General features: G+C 36.0%; 1 pseudogene; it reads left to right on the top strand.

Moving 5' to 3' along the window:
• LOC137619038 (brother of CDO-like) overlaps positions 1-3,499 on the top strand; it is a 141,503-nt pseudogene extending 138,004 nt beyond the window's left edge.
• The last annotated feature ends 1,558 nt before the right edge of the window (positions 3,500-5,057 follow it).

Raw genomic sequence — 5,057 nt, 5'->3', positions numbered from 1 at the left:
TAAAGTTAGATATTTTTAACCTATACTTCTTTAATCGTCGTAAAATTAACGACCATTGACCACAGATAATTCTATCGAATTGTAAAGTCTTTCTTTATAATTTCTTCATAGAATCATACAATAATCATTTTGTGTGAAAAGGAGAACTAATAAATATCGATGATGATTTAAAATTATGTACTATATTATAGAATTTATTCAAAGGATGTTTATGAACGAATCCATCTTTGAAATAGAATTATTTAGATGATAAATTTTGTCGAGAATATATTTTTGTTGAGGTCCTGTAGAGAGTAGTGTTCCCCTGTTGTATAGGACTGGAAAAACAACCGTCAAGGTAAAGTAAATAATACATTATCAACATTAAACAGTCGTATTTAGATATAGCATGTGTTAAGATTAACAAAAAAAAAAAAAAAGAAAAAAAAAATTTAAGATTGATAACCAAAAACTAATATCAAATCATACTTTACATCTCTTCCACCTAAATATCAAATCATCGAAGCGAGACCAATCATGACATTTTAATTCGTAAATCCAAAATGAACAATATTTTTTAACGGAAAATGCCTATTGTTTCGTAACTCGGGAGGCAAAGTCGTAAAACTGTCATACTCCATAAAGTCCATTTATGAAAAAGAAATCCTTGGCGTCTTTGTTCAAGGCACATGTAATGTAATCTGATTGATGCATCCTTGGCGATGCGCATTAAGCGTGAAAAAAAATTTGTTTATAACCGGTTACGGCAACCCTTATTTGCTCCTAGTTTTGCTGTTATGGAAACAGTTATGGCCCATAACTGCCTGAGTGGGAAATAACTAGATTCCATGTGACTTGATGTCTTATTGCAACGTTTAATGCATGAGGTATTGTTGCCGGTATAAGTTCTCTGTTCTTTAATGGATATTTTACAAGTGTTTGTTGTTATTACCCGAGTTGAGAATTCTCTCTTGTTCTCTCTCTGATCCAACAAGTATTTCTTAAACATGGGAAGATTTTAGCGAAAGATGTGCTTTTGGTTTTTATTTGCCTGGAATAACATAACAAAACTTCCTCAGCTATTTCATAGTAATTATGAACTCATCCCTTGAAAACAATTACAAATATATGATTCAAGACATCCTTAGGAAATGAGCAGGTTTACAATAATCCTTTTCGTGGATGAAGTTTAAATCATCCCTTGAAAACTTTCTGAGATAATGGTAAAAGTTTAATATTCCTTGAAAATGGGATGGTTAAAAGTATCCATTGGGAAAATATACGTTATTTGGACCATTTCCTCTGTGTTCATTCGACGCTTTGTATCGGCGCTCTCCAACTACTTCTGTCCCACATATCTCGTCCTTTCTAACGCATAAGTCATTTGCTTTTCTATCTGAACTTTAGCCATCCTCTAACTCCATTCATCTCCTTGTTCGTGACCCTTTTACAAACATGGTCCTCATCAATTCTCATAACATGACCTGGCCACAGTACTTGCTTTGACGCTTCCTCCACTTGGACTGTTCCTGTTATAAAATCATTTCTGATCCTATCTTTCTCGTGACTCCACACACATCTCAACATCTTCATTTCTGCCACTTCCATTTGTGTTTCTATTGCTTTTCTTATTACAGTACTCATAATTCGGCCCCATGTACCTCTGCCATTCCAACTATAGCCTACTTTCCTTTATCTTTCGTTATATATATATATATATATATATATTATGTATATATATATATATGTGTATCATTTACATATACATGTATATATATATATATATATATATACATGTATGTATGTATTTTTTATTTATATATTATTTCCTTACTACAATGTATGCATAGTTGTATATATATATATATATATATATATATATAAAATATATATATATATATATATATATGTGTGTGTGTGTGTTTGTGTGTGTGTGTGTTTGTGTGTATTTTTATTTATATATTATTCCCTTACTACAGAGCCTCCAAGTCAGCTGGTGGGATGTGCCTACCACGAAGTGACCACCGATCCTGCCGCAGTGACTTGCTCAGCCAGATCAACCTCAGAGAAACTGACTCCCACGTATCATATCGAGGTATTATTTCAAAGAAGCTCATTACAAACGAGGAAGTAGATAAGTCAATTTCATGATTACTGTCCATAGTGGGAAATTCGCTAAGCACCCTTCAATTTGTGCTTGTAGACTCGTGATTCATGCTGGCATGGACATTAATAGCCAAAGAATAGTAGTAGTAGAAAATACTATTATTAATCGCCAGAAGATGGTGGATGGTACTAAAGTGTAGTAGTTGTAAAAATAGTATTAATAGCAGAGGAAGGCAGATGATAAATATAAAACTAGCAATGGTGTTAATGGAATTACTACTGGTGAAATTTGAGGTTAAAACAAACATACATATATTATATGCCCCATAACCTCCTTCTTCTTCTTCAGGTACGAGAAGGCAACACCGTTATCCTGACAAAGAACACCTCAATGCCTCGCTTCAATTTGAGCACCCTTTCCCCTGGGAGAGATTACGTCCTGGCCATGTACGCCATCCACCAAAAAGGGCGTGGAAAAGAGACCACCTTGCTTTTGAGAACGCCCACACCAAAGGCGGAGCAAGTCGCCCCTGAGAGGGTCTCAATAAATTGTAAGTTTCATTTAAAAGGTTAACCTAGATGCAAAGTTTATGGATATGTTTAAACATCTGTACCAACCGTGTGTCACACAATTGTACATAATTCCTTCTGTATATATTATGCTTGTATCTTCGCTCTTCCCTCGCACTAAAAAGAACCTGAATGATCATGTCTCCGGTTTTGCTCTGTAACATTGTCTGTCTCTCGAACATGTTATGTCCTGTTGCCTTGAGGTTTTGTATAAAGGAGAGTGTTCCTTAATAAACGACTCGGTTGATTGCATCCTGCCTTTGAGTTCACAACCCTCTCTCGGCCCGTCACACATCATCATCCAAAGACTACTTCAGTAGTCTGATTTTAATGTTTCCTAAAATTTTTCAGCCTGATGAAAGTTACTTATAATGCACTGGTTCTTAAAGATTATTTTCCGTTTTTATTTCAAGAATTTGCTATTTTGTCACATGCTAACCGTACTAAATGATACAATTAATGGTAATGTAGTTTATAATAATCATAATTTTGAGTCATCTACGAAGAAAAACCCATATTGCTGATATCATTACGTTTATTCATTTTGTTCTATCTATATAAATAGTTATTATTGTTATCAACAGTAAACAACGAACCCAGCAGCGACATTCTCCAACCTGACGAAGATGTAGAAGAAGGAAGTGGATTGCCTGTCAACGCCATCGTAGGTGGTGCCGCAGCTGTGGCCATAGGCCTGGCTGGGGTCGTGGCAGCCATTGTGTTCTGCCGCGCCCGCCGCTCGCAGAACAACTCTCCTGGGAAATCGCAGCAGTTCCACTCGCTCCTCGAGCTTCCCCATGGAACGATGTACCAGCCTTGTACCAGGCACCCTTCCAGAGGTTAGGTTTATTCATTTATCTGTTCAATTATACTAGAGAACAAGGAATATGCACTCGGTATGTGCTGTTGAATCTCTGTGTGCCTTGGTTGACGTAAGCCAGTGGTTCCCAACCTTTTTATCAGGGTACCCCAATCATGCACCTCAAGCCATGACCGCGACCCCACTAGTTTAGTTGTATAAGTATAATTATATATTACTAGTTGTTGGCTGTAAAAGTAAGGGACAGTAAATATCCTTCTATAAGATAGGTACTATAAGATTGGAAAAGACAGAACTAACATCACTGAATTTCATTATAGGATTATAAATTCTAAAGCTTATTATTAATCAAAAACCCCACTTCTGGAAAAAATGTTTTTTCACATTCCACAAAAACAAACTAAAAGTATATATAGATGTTTTCTGTTAAATGATAAACTGATTTTAATGGGAGCCTTGGTCCTGGATCATGATGCTAAGTTTCTCTATTCGTGGTTCAGTCTTAGAAAGAGGGTAGGTAGCAAGGAAAGTGAAGGGGCAAGGAACAGGGAGGAGGAGGTGTAGAGAGGAGGGGAGGAGTCAAGGAAGGAGTAACAAGGAAAAGAGGTGTAAAATATTTGCAAATCACAGTAAATAAGACGAAGCAGAAACGAAAAAATCAATGATTTACAGCACTCAAAATCTCGGCAAAACAGCCTCAAAAACCAACCATATACAATACTCCAAATCTCTAAACAAACGCCAAAACTACAACCACAAAAACCAATGACATAAAATCCTCTAAATCTCTTAACAACTGCCAAAACAATAACCTCAAAAACCATCGACTTCAAATCCTCCAAATCTCTAAACAACTGCCAAAACAACCACCTCAAAAACCAATGACAAAATCCTCCAAATCTCTAAACAACCGCCAAAACAACAACCTCAAAAACCAGCGACATAAAATCCTCCAAATCTCCAAACAACCGCCAAAATAACAACCTCAAAACCCAGTGACATAAAATCCTCCAAATCTATAAACAACTGCCAAAACAACAACCTCAAAAACCAATGACTTAAAATCCTCTAAATCTCTAAACAACTGCCAAAACAACAACCTCATAACCCAGCGACATATAATCCTCCAAATCTCTAAACAACTGCCAAAACAACAACCTCAAAAACCAATGAAAAAATCCTCTAAATCTCTAAACAACTGCCAAAACAACAACCTCAAAAACCAATGACAAAATCCTCCAAATCTCTAAACAACCGCCAAAACAACAACCTCAAAACCCAGCGACACAAAATCCTAAAAATCTCTAAACAACTGCCAAAACAACAACCTCCAAAACCAATGACTTAAAAGCCTCCAAATCTCTAAACAACTGCCAAAACAACAACCTCCAAAACCAATGACATAAAATCCTCCAAATCTGTAAACAACCGCCAAAACAACAACCTTAAAAACCAGCAACATAAAATCCTCCAAATCTCTAAACAACTGCCAAAACAACAACCTCAAAAACCAATGACATAAACTCCTCTAAATATCTAAACAACTGCCAAAACAACAACCTCCAAAACCAATGACATAAAA

The sequence above is a fragment of the Palaemon carinicauda genome, chromosome 25 (assembly GCF_036898095.1).
Source record: "Palaemon carinicauda isolate YSFRI2023 chromosome 25, ASM3689809v2, whole genome shotgun sequence".
Classification (NCBI taxonomy): Eukaryota; Metazoa; Arthropoda; class Malacostraca; order Decapoda; family Palaemonidae; genus Palaemon; species Palaemon carinicauda.
Note: the sequence above shows the minus strand (reverse complement) of the source record. Positions and strands in the feature narration are given on the sequence as shown.